We start from the raw sequence: 22375 nt of genomic DNA on the forward strand, positions 1-22375 counted from the left end.
AAAAAAAAAAAAGGCTATTCGGTTTCTGTTTAAAACCACTCCCACCTAAAGGAGGATCACATGAGCCTCTGGACCCTAGCCAAAAAGTGGCCTTCTCTTGACGAGCTGGTGTTCGTGAACTCATAAAAGACTGTGCTAGAGTAACAAAATGTTAGCGTAGCCTCCCACCCTTCTTGTGGAAGGGAGCAAAGCTGTCGATGCTGGCGGTCCCGTTTGAAGTCTTTTCTAATTGAAGCCAGACGGTAGGACGGCCACGGGATTTTCTATTGTACTGGGGCCCCGACGAATTTTGCGGAGAATGGTGGCTTGGAAGGAAAGCAAAAAAAAGTGTTGCCAAAGGCTACACGAGCAACATACATGCTACACATTATTATTTTTTTTGTCATTTAGTGTAGTTTCATATGAAAAGGTTCCTCCGAAACGACACGTTGTAAAACAAGCAAAAATAAATATTGGTGAACGTCCCAAAGCCACCCTTTCTAACCACTAACAGGCGTGTCAAGGAGCCGGCTCTTGAGATGTCACCCAAAAGTTTTCGAAAGGCAGCAACTGCAAGAAACTGCTCTGGAGCCTGTGTCTGATCTCAGTGATCTTCCAGTGCGAGACAACACTTTTTCTGCCTCTGAGGTATGACCTATTATTCTTAATTTAGAGTAATACGTCCAAATGGATAAAAAAAGAGTTCTTAATTAGTCGGCAGAGACACATACTGTATAAATAAAGTTGTAGACTTGGTCACACACAAGTTCATAGAACGGAGAGTCATTATTTTCAACTTTTCAACGGATGTTTGTTTGCGAGGCCCTGCTCAACATGCGCGACACTTACTTATCATTTTCCCTAATCGTTCATTGCTTTGCGTTTTGTACCTCTTAGAGAGTGATTTGTCTATTTCCGATACAGCCTCTAATCCACAACTGCATCTGCTTTATTTCCACCCAGTAAAACCCTAATTTCCTAAACATTGAATCTACAGATACAAAAACCTTCCGAGATATACCATAAAATGACCGATATTTGTATTTTATAAGTTAGTGAAACATACATATTGCCGTCATGGTCGTTACCACTACCACTATCATCATCATAGTCAGTGTATCACCACCATAAGGGGCCTCTTGAACAGCCTTAGCCCAGGGCCCTAAACTTCCTTAATCCGGCCATGCATGTAGGGCGAAAATAGTCAGTCAAAGCTCCTGAGTTCAGTAGTTTAGTGGAATTTTCCAATTCAATTTTGTCCAGATTTTAATAGTGGACCCAATATGTGATTTAACACTGCAATACTACTGCAGGATGACATTTCGGCATCAAATGCGGGTAAAAAGTGTGTTCATTGTGCTAGTGACTGCAGTAGATGAGGGGCTTGCAAACATTAACAAATTCTTGATATGAACGTCCGTTATTTTGAATGGTGGTCAGAGGTGGTGAGGACCATATCTTGTAGATTCTGGGTGTGATTGTCACCCATTATGAACACTGTCCATCATAACATAGTATTGAAAAAGAGACTTACCCTGGCTATTGAAGGCAGAAGATAATGCTTTTGATATATGTAGTAGGTGCGATCGGAGATGACTTGAATGTTAATCTGCTGCAGCATCCTCAGTGTTACGACAGGGCTTGCCCCACTGAAGAGAACTGCGGCGGAGAGAAGGCTTCCCACATTCCTCCCCGACACACTGGGCTCACTCGTCCACTTCCTGACACGTCCATCTTGGCTCCCTGTGGTCACTGTCAGCAAGTGCCGTCAGGGTGCAGTTCCGCTGTGCAGGGCTAGTGGCACTCTCTACAGAACTTGAACAGCACAAACAAGGATCCTTCGTAGATTATATATTTCCTTTCCTTGTCGAGTGTCGGAGCTGTGCTTTTGCCTGCACACCTTTAGAGAGTTTAAAAAGAAAAAAAGGAACATATAATGTTGAATGCTTTGTACATCATGTTAAAACTACTTGTAAAACTAATGACTATTTGCAATTTCAAATAAAGCAACACCATGTATGGATAAATATCCGAGGCAGGAAAATGGGGGGACTATAGTTATATGCTGTGCAAACCAGTGCAGCTTGGTGGTCAGATTGTGAAACATTGGAAGTGGCATTCCAAAGCAATTAGCACCATAACTGAGACAGCATATGGAGTAAACCAAACAGTTATGATAAAATTTGCAAATTACATAACTTGGAATAAATTATTTAGAGCTTCACTGCAGTATATCAAGCAAGGCGAACCTGTTAATGCTGTCTTCGTCCGAGGGGTAGTATGTGCGATCTGCGGCATCGTATGGCTCTGCTTCAGAAGGGGGGTCAGCTTCGGAGAGAAGGTAACCTTCAGAGGGCGGGTCTGTCTCTGAGGGGAAACCATCCTCAAAGGCAGGGTCGGCTTCAAAGCAGCAATCTCCTTCAGTGGGGAAGTCATCTTCAGGCAGCTCTGAGGGCAGTTTCGTTTCCGAAGGTAGCTCTACCTCCATGTCTTGTTCTGTTCCACAGAACAACCAGTCAATCTCTGCCAGTGTGGCTGGCTCAGGTTCCACTTGAGGCTGCAGTTCCTCTGTGGGCTGAACCTGATATGCCGGATCGATAAATGGAACAGATGATGTTGATCCAAAGCCAAACGGACAGATCTCCAGTGCGGCAGGCGAAGGTGCCCGCATGTAGTCCGTCTGTGTGCCACGGCTGACTAGAACCTTGAGCTCTGTCAGCATGTCAGTCTGTGTTGCTGGAATGAGAAATTTTTTTGGGTGAGTTGCTCATAAAAGATTTGCATACTCATAAACACAAAGATAAAAAAATAAGAACACTCGCCAACAAAGCCTTAAAGATTCAGGGTCCCTCTGTTTCAAAACAGACTTGTTTTATTTTTTTTTTTTTGGGGGGTGGGAAGGGGGGAGGAGGCTATTTACATGCGAGGAGCAGCAGGTTTGTTTTCTTCTATGGTGGTGGCATTCTTTGGTGAACTTTTTTTTTAATACTTATGTCTGCTTTCCAATTAGTGGACATCATCATCTGAACATTATCTAGAGTTGTCTTTACATCCAGTCACGGCGCACTCTTTACATCCAGCCACAGCGCATTGGATATGTGCGCCAGGATGCTGAGATTAGAGCTAGCTCTGATGTTGTCGAGTCGAAAGCTGACGGCAAGACCACCACGAGGGCTCAGTATAGTTCACTGGTTATGAAGGCAACGTCTGCTCAGTGATTGTGGCTCGCTTGCCTCGTGTTCGAAATGAAGGTGACAGAAAGAAGACACAGGAAAGTCTTAAATGTTTGTGCTGTGCCATCCAGGCAGATGAAAGCAGTTTTGATAATCACAAGAGAAACTCGCAGAGACACTAAATAGTGGATGTTTATCTCGGCCTTTTATCTGGTGCTTTTAAATCTTTCAACAATACAATTACAGCGAGTTCACAATGTTTCGGGCCTTTAAACAAACTAAAAAAAAGTTTCAATGGATGCCGACGGTTATAAGCATACACGTGTGTGATAGCGGAAATTTTTAGGTTTTCCGTACTCTTATTTGGTAATTTGGTTTCTTGTACGGGGAATTTTTGCATAAATGCCTAAAGCACGAAAACACTGTTCCTAATGCTGTGACAGTTCAAGGCTGTCAACGTTGAAGGAAGCACACGGCCATGTGTTCCAAAAAGCAAAAGGTTAGGAGTTCTCAATGCAGCTCAGACACTGTTTGATTGTTCTTTTGCTACATAATATTTATATTATAAAATTAAATGTATCCAATAAAGCACAGAACAATAGCCACGAGTACGCTAAAACCAAAACCGACCGAAGTGAAGCCATTTAATGGTGGCAGTACACTATGCGCCAGTCAGGGAACTGCTAAGATGAAAAGGTGTATGGTGTGAACTTCAGATATTCTCTTTGTCGCTTTATAAACACATTCAAAAACAGCAAGGTGTCGTCCTTTTCACATTCCACAGTGAACTGAATGGCTGGCTCGTTAGAGTATAGGTGTGCCAGAAAGTTAGTAATGTTTGAAGTATTCAAAATATGAAAGCAATCATTCACATTTGAAAATGGTCACACTTGAAGAAGTCAATTCGGTTTTCGAAATGTTGGGACCGTGGAACTTAAGGTCTTTTGTTGATGACTTTTTAATTTTCCTGGCTTTAACCCTACCAGAGGGGCTTCTGTTAAACTTGTTCACGTTCAAACAGAAAGATACTCGGGCTTACCTCTTACAGTTCCCATTTGTCTTCTGGCTGTGGAATCTAGTGGTGGCTTGCTTGTAGTGCGCTCAGTGCGTGGCACCACAACAACCTAAATGCGAAGATAAAAAAAAGCTTGTGCTCAAGCACACAAAGTTTCCACAGAAAGCAATATTTTTACTGCGGGACAAAACAATGTTTATATTGGCAGCTCTTCAGTAATGTTCTTGTAGTAACCACTTGATTGCAGTCATATTTTTCATGAGAAGTTCTTTGCAGGAATAACGAAAGGGAATTTTTTTTTATGCTTACATGGCAGGTAAATTAATTATGCAAGTGTGTTACTTGCACAAGTAAATTTGGTATTTGCAAACAGCAATGACTACACATAGTTATGAGTAGTGTCACTCAAAAAGAATCAAGACAAGAATGCAATGGGCAAGTGTGTGAACACATGTGTTCACTCTTTTGGTGTCAGCTGCTGCTTTTCAATGAAAATGCTTGTGTCTGTTTCTTTATTTTTTCAACATGTATTGAAATAACCTTTTGAAAGTTCCATAGTCCTGAGCTACTTTAAAACTATGTCCCTTGCCTGGCCCATGCATTTTGCCCGCTTTTCAAGAGGGAGCTTCTTTCGTAGCATCCATTATACAGATCAGAGACGCGCAAAGTGTGTGTTGTGACACCTCAAACGGTCGCGGGCTATTGTACGAGGTCACGCGGCCTCGGAGAGTTCCTGAAAAAAAATTAATATGCATAAAGCTAGCACAAAAATAACAGTCCCCTAAGGAAAGTGGCTGGTAAAGCCGAGGGTAAAGTCAACGAAACCAGACTGTGCTCTTGAATAAGCGTGTTTTGTCCCAGGTTTTGGGGTCGCAGTCCTAAACAGTTTGCGCACCTCTGGAACAGATGATGATGCTATTTCAATAACCTCATCATTCTTCCGTCTTGTAGTGGAACACAACAGGTGATGAATGTGGAGGCACAACTTACCAAGTGTATATCCTTCGAAGTAGTATTTGGAGATAGTATGTCCTCACCCCGACATTCCTGGAAGTACGAAATATCTCATTGTTTAGAATCCAGACGGCGGGACATAAATAGATTTTTTTTATGTCAGGATAAAATTCTTTATTCCTCTACAAATTAAGGCGGGGAGGTAGGGAAAAATCAACTAAGTTGTTGCAGTTGCACCTCCAGGCTCCTCAAGATATTAGGTTTACCCACGAATAAAAGGGAATTAGTTGCATTACACTTAATTGACACAAACACAGAAAAATTTATTACTCGATGTGCAACAATGTGCTTCCTAGAAACAGTGCTTGTGGCTCTCTAAATTGAAGGTCATGCACAGGATAATTTATGGAATACAATTGTCACGAATTTAGGTGATATTTATTTTTTGTTTCTTGGCACTGACCGCACTGTCCGCAGCCGTTGGTTCTCCGCTTGGGTGGTTCAATCTTTTAATCCTTAGCACACCTTTTCACCCCACCCCAATGCGACGAGGTACTGTGTTTTGGGTGGGAAAGAGGTGTGAATTTTTCAGACTGGTAAGGAACCACAAAAATTATTTTTATCTATCGCTCTTCAGTCTTTTGGGCTATATCATCGGGGGCAGTTGAGTGTGAGAAGTGCTCTGTCATGTGGGTGATAACCCTGACATCTGTTTGTACGTTTAGAAATGTTAGTTTCCGAGAAGGTTTTTCTCTGGAAAAGTAATTTTTCGGGTGGTACATGAGCGAAATTTTGCGGAGTAGTGGGGAGGGAAGCACCCGGGCTGGCCAGGGCTCTGCTCGTGGGTGCACTCTGCCACGTGAGTCCTTGGGATTTTTTATTTGTTTTCTTCTTTGGGCTGTGGCCGTTTTGCCTGTGCCTGCTGGTAGCGTGTGTCCTGTTTAGGCATGTGCATGTGTGGTGTTAAGGTATCGCATAACGACGGAGAAAAGACCAGGGACAGATTCAGAGCTCCGTTTCGGGGGGGGGGGGGGGGGGGCGAAATTTGTAAGGATACTATTCTCCCATTCTTTCATGTCACCGGGGGTCCACTCATGGAAAAGGAGGGGGGGCGGCCGCCCGTCGTCCCTTCCCCCTTGAATCCACACCTGGAAAAGACTATGCAGTCTCTGGATGTCATCCCCTCTTTTTCTGGCTCCTACACTGGGAATGGACCTATTGCCTGTCACCGGTCTAACCTAAACATTCCGTTCTTTTAGTGATTTTAGTTAATCTCGGAGTACACCTTTATTTTTAATAATTTTTCCTCCTGCTTTGTGACAAGTATAAGGTGTCATGGTGATTTGGTGTGAACTCACATCAGTTGGCCCAGCTGCCAAGCTTGCCCACTGGTCGAGAGTAGCTAGTCCTGGAGCAACGCTGTCACTCGGAGATTCCTGAAAGTAATGAAATTATCATCCTGTGCACTTTGGGTACTAATACAACAATTGTCCAGTACATCTTTGCAATGCACTTTGTACATCACGTGTCACAAGTGACCTTTCATAATTCACAAAGCATATATTGCTTTTGCAAGCATATATTTCTTTACAAAATCTGCACCCAAAATGTTGAAGTTATTTTATTTCGTGTTAGTGTAACCTCTACCACGGACAAGGTAGATAGCTTTTGGTCAGCATAAATTACAAACACCTGAAACATCTGGCATTCCTTTTGTTTTATGTATGGTATCTACTACCTATTTTTGCATTTATATGGCAGTTTTTTTACACACAGCCGAAATACAGTGACAAATGTCAAACTTCAGATATTCTCATGACATATTCGAGGCCTCAGAGCTCATGATGCATCATACCACAGCTTTCTCAACACTATATTTGTGTAGTATCGAATGGCAGCACTTTTGGTTAACTTGAAATTGCGTTGTATTTTACATTAAATTCGAAATTCCATCATCACTGAATTTTATCCAATGATTTAAAACTACATTATTAAAAAAATGTTCCTAAAAAAAGTGCCCTTTTTTTATCTCTTTTTTTATTACATCACCTGTTAGTGGTCAAACATGTACCCAAATGCCTTGGTCATCAAAATGGTATTTTCTGCCAATTGGCTTCAGTGCAGTATGAATACTTATACATGTTAATGAATAGGTCAGGGGACACTACTACTTTGTCTGTTTATCGCTTTCTAGCAATTCAACTGTGACGACGACCCCTCACCCGACCCGACCCCCCCCTTCCTCCTCCACTCCTCTGCTCTCCTCTCCTCTCTTTCCCCCCTTCCCCCCCCAATCTTGCCTAAAGAGTTTGAAGAATGCTGAGGTTGTGTAAGCTTTTTTTCTGAAGTTGCATTCAAATCCTTCAGTCGGATGTTCGAGCGCAGAGCGGTATCGACAGTTACATTGAGCAAACTGGTCGAGCCTCCAGGGCTAGCCTGTTTGACGCGGCTCCTCCCCCATGAAGTCATCTCTTGCTATTGTCAGTTGGCCAATTTCCTCATGGCTTCTGTCTTTAAAGGGGTACTCCGGCGATTTTTCGAGCTACCTCAACTAACTATATTTTCTGACTCCCTGGCCTTTACCCTTCCCCGTATGCTATTTACTATTGCGAAATTCATAATAGTTATTGCAAAATCGGCAAATGAAAATGATGCAAAAACCAACATTCAAATATACCCACACTTTTCAGTGCCGTGACGTCAGTGGAAGGCAAGCTTGGCAGCCGGGCGAGCAGTCTAAAAAATAGAATATGCCAATTATTTCTTCCGTGCTGGAGTGCGGGGACTGGAGTGAGCCTCCAAAGCATTCATTTGACACCATGAAACTGCTTCGAATCAGTTGGAAACAAATTCTACAGCCCGAAGAGTGAACCCCTGCACTTCCACTGACGTCACGTTTTCGTTGTTGCCAGTAGAGACTTTCAGTTTAAAAAACACGGTGAGGACCAAAATTGTAGATTCAATAACTTCGTGAAAAAAAATTATTTTGAACTAATATTTGGGATACTATTTTGGCGATGTTGTTTGGCGAGTTTAGCAAAATTTAAAGCAAATCGGGGACCATGAAGAAATCGCCAGAGTACCCCTTTAAGAAAGCATGCATCTAGGCTACATAGTGCTGTTTTTTCGAGTGACTTGCAGGCACTTCAGATTCGGTGCATCTTCTGCACACCAATACCATGTGTCGGAGGCGTCTGCACTCGACATAGAAAAAGTTGAGTTTTCTCTTTCTTTTGTCTGATCTGCTTTGCCGGACATTTTTTTGTAGCAGCCGAGGTCGTGATATTCTAAAATTAGTGCAGAGAGTTAAATTAGAGCTTTTGTAATTTATTAATTTTATTTTATTAGTCATCCTGAAGGGGTTCTGCAGGGACAAAAGGCGCATAATAACGCCTGACAAAGCTACCATGCCACATACAGGTATCAAAGTGGTACAACAGATACACAACATGCACAAAATAGATAATAAAAAAAATTATTGTTTATATTATTGTTTATGTTCCAAAATATAACCCTTAATTATTTTTTTTAAAGTATGTATCTATTGGTGTTATACTCTCTCAGCGATATATAAAATTTGAGGAAGTATATTATTAGACTACTATACCATACTTATGTAAACGAAAAGAGCATTTCGTATGCTGCATTTCAATATACCTACCATAGAAACCCAAGAGATAGCCCACCTAACATCAAGAGAAAATCGGGTGAAAATGTGGAGTAGGCTAACTTTCGGTGTAAACTCAAGAAAAGTTTTAAAACATTGCTATCTTGAGGTCGTTTCCCTTCCAAGCTTGTTAAGGTGGCGAGGGGCAACGAAGGAAAGATGACTACCTCCCACTCAGCAACAGTCGCTTATATCCCCCCAGAGCTAACTACTGCATTTACGCCGAGGCCATCATTGATCCTAACACTACTATCACTAGGAGTGAGTTATCTTTTGGTGTTTAAACAAATATAGCAAATCAAGCCAAAAATAGGATTGGGCTGTCTTTCGGGGGTGGGTCATCTCTCGGGATTTTACGGTAGGGTTCAGAGTTTTCAGTTTAAACCGTTAAAAACCGTTAAAAGTACGCCAAATTCATTTTCGGAAATTTGGTTTTAACCGAAAAAGGTCAGTTTTTAGAATCGCGTTCTCGGTTTAAACCGATAAAAGTAAGCCGAATCCATTCTCTAAAATTCTGTTTTAACCGAAAATGGCCACTTTTTTAGGGTCACGTCGAGATGGGCGGGGAGAGGGTGGGTGGTGGAAGGCGTTGCAAGGTTCGACAATGGGTGACCTCTTCGTGATTGCCGTCCTCCAAGGTTCAACATGCAACAAAAGAGGTCTTGGGTTGTCCTTCACTGAGCATCTGTGCCCTTTCTGTGATCGGGCTTAGTGCGTCAAGTTCCTGGTTCCCCCAAAAAAAGTTTGGGTGAGGGCTAGTATAAGGTTTTTAGCTTCATGCAAGATCTGCAGCCGGAGTTTAGCGAGTATACGAAATATGTTGTGCTTCAAAACGTCGCACCGTGTCTCTTTTGGTATGTAGTCACATTTGGTTGATTGGCCAATTTTGGATCAGGCAGCGCTTCATCTCCTCAGCGTGCCAGTGTCCAGTGTTAACGTTGAGAGGGTGCTCTCGAGGCCCAGGGTCATTAACAGGAAAGAATGACATGGATCAACGAGGACAACCTGGGAAAGTACATATGTGTTTACTATGACAAGATCACATAATCCTGATGAACAGGTGAAGTTTCATGTTTTGTGGGCACTAACTTGTTTGTACCTCTGTTTTTTTTTGTGTTTTTTTTTACATTTGCTTACAAATGCCAAATACAGGATCAATGTTTTTTTTTGTTTTTTTTTTATGTATTTACATTGTTTTTCTTTGAGGGATCACAAATATCAGTTACAAGGATCATCTAATCTGTGTCCGATGGTGTTTCTTTCATATTCACCGAAAAAAAAAACGGTAAACTTTTGTGGGCATAAATATACACTGAAAATTGAATCTTCAAATAAAATTTTAAAAAAAACACGCCGAATTTTGAAAAAAAATAAAAACCGAAAACGCGGAAAAAGTGGCAAGGAAAAACTTAAGAAAGGTGGCAAACACCGTGAGATGCATTCCTCGCTGCTTGATTGTCCCCACAAGCATGTATAGGGTGTCTGAAGGGTCAACGGCAGGCTGCGACGCAGAGAACCGAGTGGAGCGGCGGGGCGCATTTGGAACACGTATTGATAGATGGCGCTGCCTCTTTATCGAGACAATCGAGACTACTCATGAGGACCGCGATTTACTAAAATGAAGATAATCTCTTTGTAGTGTACTTTTAGTTTAAAAATAAAACAGGACAATAAAAACAAAACTTGAAGTTAAACACTTTCAGCCTTACCACTCTGGTGAAGAACGAAGAGCAGCAGAGTTGTAGCTTCTGTTCTCGGCAGTGGCTTTCCAGGCAAGTGACCTGCTCTTCTTTCGCAAAGGAATCTGAAGCGCTCAACGCACGCGGCAGTTGCGAACCTATTCGCGCTGCTGCGTACGTCGCCGCTCCTTCAACACCCGATCTTTTTTCCCCGAAGAAAGGGCACGCGGCTGATCTATCATGAGTCCAAACTGAAACTGATACGAGCGTAGGAAACAGCGCGCAAAACAGACGAGGCCAAAGAAACACACATGACGTGCGCTGCGCTCGTTATGTGCGTTTCTTCTTCGTCCTAGTCTTTTTTTCACGCTGTTTCCTAGAATGAATTCCCGCCAACTCGCCCAACTATCCAATCTTCTATGATAGCTGAAAAGGTTGCCACCATCTATAAACGACGGCGGCAACCAGACTGGTTGTCGCTGTCGCTTATAGATGGCGCATAGGTTTGTGTCGACATACCGGACACGATCCAGGGAACCTAGCCCTTAACAGCTGGGTTGTAAAAAAAAATGTGGTTGCATAACAACGGCGTTCTTGCTGTTAACGGATTTCGTCTGCTTTCTTTTGCTGGTCGTCAACACCTACCGACGACACAACGCCATTCAAATCGGTTGTCTGTGTCGCCGCCCACAGTTGAACCTGGCAAGTTTTTTACCCATTTTTTTTTTACAAAAATGGAGCTACCCTTGGTAATTTTACACGAAAAACCGGACATGTGAAATACACCTTTGACGAAAAGTTTAGATTGCTCCGTGCAGGCGTCGATTCCATTTTTGATCGATCCTGGTAATTTCAGACACTAATATACTTTGTTTCTCCTTATGTCCGGAAGCAACCTACGCTACGAGGTGATGAGACCAATCAACCAGCGTCAAAAGCCATTGGGCCTCCCCTGTACACGATTGCATCAGTGATGATGGTACATGTACAGACACACGGCGAACACATTGTGTTGTGTTCGCCATGTACGCCAGTTGGTAGAGCGCTCCACTGGAAACGGGGAGGTCCCTGGTTCGCTACCAAGACCAGGCGGATTTTTTAGGTCGCACACCAGCCACCTAGCCGTGTTGGAGATTAGTGTTTGTCCTTTGTCTCCCTTGTTCCCCTTCTCTAGGTATTAGTTTCGTCATGTAGGTGCGCTTTTGATACCGCAGGATTAGCTCGTTGCGTCGGGAAGTATAGAATTTGGACTGGCTCGACTGGCAATCCGCGATCACTGAAGGCGACTTACCGGTACGACTGCGCACTGCTCTCCTCCTCCTGCGTTTCGCTGTTGGCGCTTCTTCGAGTTGCAGCGCCGGAAAGGCACCCTTTTTCAGTCGGGGCTAGGCCTTGTCATCCATCAAGTTGTCTGGGAAATGCCTGGAACACACCAAGGTGGAATCGGAGGCATCAGAGCAATGCCTACCTATCACCCGACTCCACTTACTCCTTAGTCTGCGGTTCCTGAGAAACTGGAATAACGAGACACCGTCGGCTTTACGGGCACCGCCCTTGAAGACGCAGTACTTGCTCGGCGCCGCAGACACTGCGATGCCCTCGGTGGGGTACAACTGAGGACGACTTCGGTGGAACCCACAGGGCACCAGCGGCACTAGCTGCTTGCTGTGAACTCTCAACGCACTCCAGGCTCAAACGTTCTATGGAAATAGCCTACGCAAACCGCAGGGAAGGCAACACGCACGCTCAAGAATATCGCGGGCACAACAAAGTTGTGCCCGCGATAGAAGTTTGTGTTTGTCCGTCCCTTCTCGTTTTCTTCCTCAAGTTTAATTATCCAAACCAACTATTGTACCAACCCGCTCGTTCTGTTTAAACAGCCTGCAAAAAAAGCCAACAACGCTTAACATCCTGGATTGGATTGTCTTGTTTCGTAAAATTTGAATACTTCAAAACTATTTTTTTTAATCATTAATATTTATTTTACTTCCACAACTAGAACAGAAAAGCTAGTCTTAATTATATTAATGTTAACTTGTTCTTTTATCTGCCGAAGTCAGTTTCGGTTATGTGAAATCCACATGTCAAGGACTGAATGAAGTCTAAATCCTTCAAAGGTTGAAGTTTACTTAGCAACATATTTGACATCAACTGCAACCGTATGCCCCGAGATTTTAAGATTTTTGCGTAGCCTCACAAATGTGCCACGCTACTTTAGTGCTAATGCCGAGGATATAGGAAGTCGTACTTCAATTTCACAACGGCGTCAATAACGCAGGTGCGGTTATATTGAGCAGTCCTGTTCGCAGAAACCCACTTGAGAGATTATCCCCACTAAAGACACCAGCATATGGATCGCTTTAATTCTACGAAGGGAGTTTCTCATCAGACAACCATGAACCCCATTCAGGGGAAAATCTAACATAATTTGACCACGCACAACCGCGTGTGAAATTGAACGAATACAGCGTGCCGAAATTGAACGAAAAGTCAAAACCTCCTCTGTTTCATAATTTATTTCTCAGAACTTGTACATGATAAAGCCACAAACTCTGCTTCATTTTGGAAGGCAACGAAAGGTTCTACAGGTGGTATTATTTTAAAGGCGATATTAAGCATAGTCGACTTAATACAAAATCCTCAGTTTTGGTCACAGTTGTTCACGGAGGCATGCTTGGAGATTTTTTACAAAGATTGGAGCGACGAATAATAAATAGTAGTTGGAATTTAGTTTTAGCTACTTGCACATTTATAACAGTAAAGATATATAGAAGCTCTCTTTTGAATACTTTGAGATTGAGTGATTCAAAAACGCCACACGACAATCGTCAATTTAACCCATAAACCTACCATCGGCATTTGCTCTCTTTTAGCATATTTAGAGGCTTAAAACTCAAAATTAGTGCATGCACCTCTAACAAAATGTATTCTGCCTAAAAGAAGGGTGCAAAACAAAACGCAACGCGAGAAAAAAAATACTAGTATATTTTTTTTTATACAGCGTGCTGAAATTGAACAAAAGTGAAAACCTTCTCTGTATCCTAATTTATTTCTCAGTACTCGTACACGATAAAGACACAAACTTTGCCCAATTTTGGTATTATTTTAAAAGCAATACAAAACATAATCGACTAAAAAAAAAAAAAAATCCGCAGTTTAGGTCACAGTTGTTCGCGGAGGCATGTTTGGGGATTTTTTTACAAAAATTGCAGCAACGAATAATGAATAGTAGTAGTTATAATGCAGTTTTACCTACTTGCATATATATATCACAATAAAAAAATATAGACGTTCTCTTTCGAGTGATTTAAAAAAGTCACACAAGACAATTGTCAAAAATTGTCCTTTTCCACCTCTTCGAGATTTTTTTTCTCAGAAACGAAACATGTCAAGGATTGTTCTTCTTAGTACATGTGCCACGAAATATAAAAATTTGGGGCAAAATAAAAAATATGACTGCAGCTCGTTGCCTGCATCCAAATGAAACCGCCCATATATATATATATATATATATATATATATATGTATATATATGGTGTTTTTTTAGCTGCACCAAATTTTCAAAAGGAAACGTGAGATAGAGTAATTTGAGCGCTATGGCAGCCTCTAGAAAAAAGGTGAAATTAGGTAATTAGTAAGCTAATTAACTAAAATGTTTTAATTAACTTTTTTAATTTTTTACTTGAATTTTGCATTTACAGGATTGAAGATCGTCCACAGTATGGTCTAGCTGTGTCGTCCAATTTGGATAAAAAAAATCCTAGTAGGCGCTACGGGGTCGAGAAATGTCACTTTGATAAATGGCGTTGAACTGAAACTAAACAAGAAAGAGCACCGGTAGAGTTATCGCTCCGCCCTTCCGGGCATGCGATTCGTCATTATCACGGCCGGTTCCACTTGGTTAGGCAACCCGGCCCCACTCATAGCCCCTTTCCCACTACCGTCCGTGCCTTAAGTCCAAGTCTTTCCCCTTGGCGACTTGCGGAGCATCGTCGCTTGATGTGACGATGCAGAAGCCGGTGTCTTGCACTCCCCCTGGAGTTATTCGTAGCAGCAGTCGCCGACCATTGCAGCTGGTCCTCCCTCGGAGCTCTGGTCGTCACCGTGCGTCGTGGTCCGACCCTGGCTTTTTTTTACCAATGCTTCTCTTCTTGCACTCGCCGTTTTTTGGAACGCGCTCGTTCCCTTCTTTTCTTCCACCCGTAATAATCGTCACTGGAACGTGACACCTTTCACAACATAAACCTGGGCCCCAATTTTCGCTAACTTAAACATAGCTCAGTAATATAAAAAAAATAAAACATTAACTAAATAAATTACACTTTTATAATGTGAATAAAGCTACACAGTGCCGGTTACTACAGGTTTTCCCGCTCATTTTAATCCAAGCGACGAAACATTTAATCCAAGTGGCACCCAATTTAATCCAAGCGCCAAATAATTTAATCCTTGCGCTACCCAATTTAATCCCGGGGTCAGTAGGTTTAATCCACAATATGTATATGCACTTATTGTCTTCTGGAACTTCCTCAAGGATGACGCCTAAAGGACGACGTCTAGGACGACCTCAAGGACGACTTCCAGGAAGACCTCGAGGACGACGCCTAGAGGACGACGTTTAGGACGGCCTCAGAAACAATGACTGGGGGACGACCTCAAGGACAACTCCTAGGACGACCTTGAGGACGACGTGTAAGACGGCCTCAAGGATGCGTTTAGTACGACCTCGAGGACAACCTCTCGGACGATCTCAACAACGATGTCTAGGACAACCTCAAGGACGACGTCTAAGACGACCTCAAGGACGTCTAGGACAACCTCGAGGACGACCTCAAGGGCAACTTCTAAAACAACCTCGAGGACGACGTCCTCTAGGTGTTGTCCTCAAGGTTGTTTTAGAAGTCGTTCTTGAGGTTGTCCTTAAAATTGTCCTGGATGTCGTCTTAGACGTCGGCCTAGATGTCGTCCTTGAGGTTTTAGAGGTCGTCTTAGACGTCGTCCCTGAGGTTGTCCTAAACGTCGTCCTCAAGGTCGTCCTAGACGCCATTTTTAAAATCGTTCTACGTGTCGTCCTCGAGGTCGTCCTTGAGATCATAATAGATGTCGTCCTTGAGGTCGTGCTAGACGTCATCCTTTAGGCGTCGTCCTTGAGGTTGTTCCAGAAGTCGTCCTTAAGGTCGTCCTAGACATCGTCCTCCAGGCGTCGTCCTTGAGGTCGTCCAAGAAGTCATCCTAGACATTGTCCTCGAGGTCGTCCTAAATGTCGTCCTATAGGCGATGTTCGAGGTTGTCCTAGAAGTCGTCATTGAGGTCGTCCTAGACGTCGTCCTCTAGGCGTCGTCCTAGACGTTGCTAAATAGCTTCGCTGTCCGCGATACTTCCTAAACAATTTGGATATTAATAGAAAAAATGTAGAGCCCTTTAACTTCACGTGAAGATGGAAATCTTCACGTGAAGTGAAAGGGCTCTACATATTTTCTATTAACCCTTTAACCACCAAGTAATCTTTGAAAAAAATTTAGAAACTTTCCCAAATTTTTTTATTTGCACATATTTTTTCTTATGTGGTTCTGATTTTGCAATTACATTACTTGATTAGTTTCTAATAGGTACTAACAAAAAAATTTTAAAAAGAAAATGTTGATATACATGGAAGCTTTCCCTCAGTGCGTGTAAGAGTGAGAATAACACATGCTGAAATGCGCAGTATTTATTTGAAAATACGCACCATAACAAAAGATCAAGTGCCTAGACGTCCAAGTAGTAGCGCTAACAAAGTTCCGTAAGTAACGATTCCTCGCAGAATTATTAGCGCAAGTAACACCATCATCTCTTCGCGGTCCACCGGTTTCCATCAAGAACCCCACACTGGGAAATGCAGAACCACATAGCGAACTGTCTATGTCACAATGAAGTTGGGAAGGTCCGAGTCAAAAAAAACAACCTTGAACCAGCTGAGAATGTCTTTTTAGTCAGTGGGTTGCCACAGAATCCCAGGCACTGCACAAAAGGGAAACCTCGGAGGCGCGGCTGGCGGGTCTTCAGCGTTTACGCATTGCCACACTCGAACACTACCCAGCGCGTCGTCTAATTCGTCACTGAGGTCATCGTCATGTTCGACTCACTTTCAGAGACAAATTTGATGTCTTCATCATCGCTACTGTTCGAACTGCCAGGAAGAGAGAGCCCGTTACCGAGGGCCGTCACCGGCATCACTCAAGCGCGCTGCCATCTCTGATCACTGTTGCAAGGCTAGATACGTACCAAAGGCCAAAACACGCAATATTTGCGCGACCTCTCCTGCCCTCCAGTGTTGAAAATTGAAACTAAAGCCGATGGACGAACCTGTCTCGTGTTTGGCAGGGAAAGCAAACCATAATTTTGGCTGGACGAGTGTGAGTTGTCATCGGTGATATTGGTACAACCTTCCATGGCGAGTACAGCTCGGGTTGAGTGGTTAAAGGGTTAATATCCGAATCAAAGATTGTATACCTCAGAAGTATCGCAGACACCAAAGGGAGCCGTCGGACAAGAAAGGCTCACTGGAAGGACTTCTGGTCCGACGCTGCCCTCTGGTGTCCGGGGTAATCGAAGTATAAAGAAACTCGAAAGTAACTATAAGGAATTGAAAAACTAATCAAATCATCAATACAGCTAATAATTATTAAATAGGGTGTATAATGACTCAAAGTAATCAAAATACTGGGTCAATAGCAGCTCAAACCATTTTAAAGGGTAATCATAATTCAAATTTAGCTCATAAGAACGCAATTGGTTCGATATTAGCTCAAAGTAATCAAGAATCACCAAACTGTCAATTAAGCCAAATTGACGTTCGTTGGGTCAATAGTAACTCGAAATAATCAAGAGTAATTGCAATGAAAATTCAGCTCATGATACATAAATTGGTACACAATAACTCCAAGTACTTAAAATTGTCACCAATATGTTAATTAAGTGGATTTAAAGCCCATTGGGTTAATAGTAAATAAAAAAAATAATCATCATGTCAATTATGCCCACAATAAATTAATTGGTTGAAAATCAGCAGAAAATAATCAAGTCTTAATTCAATGTCAATTAAGCCGAATTAAAATTAGTTGGGACAAAAGAGTAATAAAAATGTGAATCGAGCTCTTAAAAGACCAATTGGTTGAATGTGACCTCAAAGTAATCGGAAGAGTAATCATAATATACATTAGGCTTATAATAAATATGTTTGTATGAAGATAAGCTCAAAGTAATCAAAAGAGTCATCCCAATGTCATTTCGGTCGAATTCGAATCCACTGGGTTAAAAGTAACTCAAAGTAATCAAAAGAGTAATAATAATGTCAACTGAGTTCATTGTAGATCAATTGGAGGTATAACACGAAGTAATCATAAGAGTAGCCAAAATGTCAGTTGACCGAATTAAAGTCCATTCGGTCAATAGTAAGTCAAAGTAATCAAACAAGTAATTGTTATGTCAACTGAGCTAATAATAAATACTTTTTTTAAATATTAGCCCAAAAAATCAAAACAGTCATCGCAATATCAATGAGGCCGAATTAAAGTCCTTTGGATCGAAAGTAACATTAAGTAATCAAGACTAATAGTAATGTATGAATGAGCTCATAACCGATAAATTGGCACCATAATTACACAAAGTAAACAAGAGTTGCCAAATGCCACTTAGGCTAAATTAAAGTCAACTGAATTGAGAGTACTTTGAAGTAATCAAAAGAGTAATCATAATGTCAACATTCATCACAAAAATTCAATTTGTTAAAGATTAGCTAAAAGTAATAGAGTCATCACAATGACATTTAATTTGAATTTATGGCCAATGGGTCAAAAGTAACCGGAAGTAATCAAAACAGGAATAATAATGTCAACTGAGTTTATTATAGATCAACTGGAGCAATAATAACACAAAGTAATCCTGAGTTTATTAAAGATCAATTGGAGCAATAATAACACAAAGTAATCAAAAGAGTAATCATAAATTGCAATCGTACTTGCATCATCTGAACAGTAGCAATGTTAAGGCGAGTAATAAGAAAGGTTAAACAAAACGTCCATTCAGCTAATATAAATTCGAGTGCACCACAATAACTCAATATTGCAAAGAGTAATCAATATATCAACTAAGCCTCGTCAATAGAGGTACTAGTAACTCCAAGTAATCACAATAGGGATCAAATGATAAGTTGTCCCCCCAAAAATCTAATTATATAAAATATTATTCTAAGATACTAGATGTGTAAGCAAACACAACCGCAGAAGACCCCCCCCCCCCCCAATAAGTGCATATATATATATATTGTGGATTAAATTGGACTGACCCCGGGATCAAATTGGGTAGTGCAAGGATTAAATTATGTGGCGCTTGGATTAAATTTGGTGGCACTTGGATTAAATTGGCCGTCGCTTGGATTAAAATGAGCGGGAAAACCTGTAGTAAAGAAACTACGCTGATTTCTATTATTTCCTGGTGAAGAGAAAACTGTCACATACGTGTTGCCACAGGAATACAGAGGAAGAATGGAAAAGTAGACTGGTTGCTGTTTGATTCAATTCGCAACAGGAAGTCCCGCAGACACTAGCGCCAGCTGAGCCTCTAGCGTTTATTGTAATAACTCTCTGGTGAAAACGGGTAGAAATAAATAACAAAAGGACTACTGGAAAACTGATGAACCGGAAAATCAACCGGAAAACAACACGAGTTGGATATCGTCGAGAGCCGAGGTCAACCATAAATCCATATCCAAATCCATAATCCCTTGGCTACTGCAGTGACTGCAGTAAGGGCTGTAGCGGGTGTGGTCGGTGGCATTAGTGCTCACAATGATGCACGTGCCGTTGCGAATCATAGTCCTTCATCAAATCTATCGCAGCGTCTGTGCCACGACCACTTCGCAAACTCCGCAACTCAGACATCATGGCAAGCAAAGGACAGATCATGCTGCTGCATGCAAATATCTTTCCAGTGCTTCATACAAGAAAAAAAGGCACTTGGGTTGGCTTTTTAGGTTGGCAGAGCTTGAAACCATACTATGCAGTCCAAAAACAAAACGGGGAACTCTATTGCGAGTTGACACTAATCAGCGAGTTCAGCATTATTTATAGTTTTCGAATAATCGAAAAACTCAAATACTTCGAAAAGCGAGAGTGCAAAGCGAATTGAATCAAATAGCAAGCATTATTCACAAAGCATTTGAAGTTTAGAATATTTCCACAACCCTAATACATAATTTTTGAATTTGCATATCATTTATGTGCCCCACTTCACAAAGAATGCACTCATCATGCAGACATAACTTCAGATGTTGCTCACTGAAGGACCGATTTCTTCTGTATATCATTTTCAGTGCACTTTTGCAGAGCTCATGCAACCACTCTATACACCTTTCCAAAAAACGCTCCTAGGCCGCCGCCATGTTGCTGATGCTGCTGGTGCTACTCTCTCGTGCCCTCTATCAGCTAGAAATTTTCTGCCACTCTCTGGGACTCTAAAGACCCGCTCAGCGCGGCTCTTTACCTACATTTTTGCGGTTTTGCATTCAACGTTTTCTCGCCTCTCTTGAAAGTTTCCACTTAATTTTTTTTTATGCGTGCTGTGCACCCTTTTCGTGTTATGTTCCATTGTGAGAAATAAGGCTGGTAAGTGCCTGCCATTCAAACTTTTCTGCTCGACATTCACGGGAAACGAAGGAGGTGAAGGACGTCGAACGACCCTCGACGCGATTTTGCGAACATTGTTCTCCCCAGAGCCTTTTATACTGGTTCTCCCCCCTCCCAGAGATAATCCGCGTAGAATCCTCAGTCATCTCCAAAAATAGTTCTCGGGGTTGGGGTGAGAAATGGGTCAGTCGTTTATTTCTTTGCCTTGGTGCTGTTGTGAAAAAAAAAAGCTCTCCCCAAAATGTGCCCCAAAACGAAGTTATCTCGAATTCCGTTCGATTGTCAAGATGTGACTGTCGCCGTCTGTGACTGTTATTTGAGATCTTTCTCAAATAAATTTTTTTCGGATAACGCTGCATTGTGTGGTATGTACGATATATTAATTGAATGATAACATTTCCTCAATTGTATGTCCGCGTCCTGTCCATCAGTAAACACGTCATTTGTGAGCGTGAAAAATGCATGCCTTTTGGCCCTCTTCTGTTGCAATTTATTTTTGACAGCAAAGCGCTTCGTCCTTTCACATGCGGCGAATCCCGCGGCGCCGTCGAAACTTATCGTAAAAAAAAAATAATAACTAGAACTATATACTCCAGTCGCATTCGCTCTGTCGCACGCATACCCAACAAAAATAGTTAACAATTTTTTTTCGCTTTCTTTTTTTAAATGTGGCACAATGCTTTCTCAATGTCCTCGGGAAAATACATGTACCATGAACCACAAAATATAGCAGGAAAAGACGAGAATTTAGCCGTCAGCAGCATTTGAAACTGCGCCTACGCGGGCTGCGCCTATTGAAATCAGTCTACTCGGTTAGGGTTAGGAGGGACGCCGATGAGAATGTAGCCTCAAACTCAGTGACTGGGCTCGAAGACAGTTTGTTGCCCCTGGGGTCGAGTGTTTTTTGGAAAGGTGTATAGGTGCTTCCCTTTTAAAGCACCAGTCATCCACCCCCCCCCCCCTTCCCCTCCTTAAATGAAAACACTACATCTCAGCTTGAGCCTTGAGGTACTTTGAAGCTGTGCAAGTTGTTTTTCAAAAGAATAGTGCTTCGGTGTGGCCCCTTTAAAGAGGCTGATCAAGAAAAGGTTTTTTTTGTTTAGAACCAACAATAAATGGGAAGGAGATTTGCACTGCCCACCACGGAGCCCAACAAGGATACGAGTACTGTGCCATAACAAGGCTCGGGTGACACAAATACTCTACATACCAGTGCTGCCTGGGCACGATACCCGAGTGTGGTTGAAGGGACAGGACCTGTTTCCACCCAAGGTAGGCCCCTGCCACCTAAGAAGGCAAAGAGGAAGGAAGAGTATTTAGAAGAAAAGAGAAAGAAATGGATGGAAAAGTGAAGAGGAAGAAAAGGGTGGATGAGGCGACTGAATGAATCACCCTGGTCGAGCCAAGCGAGGATACCAGTCTACGAGAGGCAGGGGCCGAAGTGGCATATTGCCTCGCCTCGAAGGGGGGAAGGGGGGATTTCCTTTTCCCCGGACACAGGACGCGTGGGTGGGTAAACCCACATGGCTCAGGGTCCGTGGTGACACCATTCACAGAGCACCTAGGACCTAAGGTGTAGGTGCCCTTTGCAGGGGTTTGAGAAGAAGCTACATTGTAAGGATGCTGTCGCTCGTGTGACGTAAGCATTCAACCGCTTCTTAACACCCAAACATGGCAGACTGACACAACACCAAAGGCATATTGTAGCAAAATAATTGCCGACAGGAGTGCTCAGAAAAAAAAAAAACGTCACAACTAAAACGAGCAGGACCAGTACTGATTTGGCCGAATTCTATATCAAACACTCAAGTTTGCCGTTTACTTCAGGCTCTTGATTTAAGCGAATTGCAATTCTTAAAAGGGGTTGTAGTGGAGTTATACTTAAATCGGCTCTCATGGTACAAATACAAATTTTTTTTCAGGCACACTTTAATGGCAGATATTACATTTGGCAATATTTGCAGCAAGAAGCAAAGTACAGTTGTGAAAGCATTAGAGTTTGACAACTGCACAAAAGTGATATAGCACAATGTCGGTGTGAACAAAACAAATACAGATAAATTTCACTTTTTACAGATAAAGTTGGAAATTGATTGCATAATACTTGAGCATTTTCAAATCTCCGAGCTCAGAGGGAAACTACTCAATGTCCTCATTCGTTCAAAATGAAGAGCCAAAAGTAGCTCCATAGGACCTAAAACAAATATTTATACAGAAGCTAAAAACTGCTAACCTATATTAAA

General features: G+C 42.1%; 1 long non-coding RNA gene across 1 annotated transcript; it reads right to left on the minus strand.

The window, feature by feature from the left end:
- Positions 1-6503: 6503 nt before the first annotated feature.
- Positions 6504-12520, minus strand: LOC121837572. Its single transcript, XR_006078208.1, has 3 exons — positions 11957-12520; positions 11759-11889; positions 6504-6557 (listed from the first exon to the last, which is right to left on the minus strand). It is a non-coding gene; the product is annotated as an uncharacterized LOC121837572 (long non-coding RNA).
- Positions 12521-22375: the final 9855 nt, after the last annotated feature.

This window comes from Ixodes scapularis, unplaced genomic scaffold (genome assembly GCF_016920785.2).
Source record: "Ixodes scapularis isolate PalLabHiFi unplaced genomic scaffold, ASM1692078v2 PGA_scaffold4__175_contigs__length_147842914, whole genome shotgun sequence".
In the NCBI taxonomy this organism is placed as follows: domain Eukaryota; kingdom Metazoa; phylum Arthropoda; class Arachnida; order Ixodida; family Ixodidae; genus Ixodes; species Ixodes scapularis.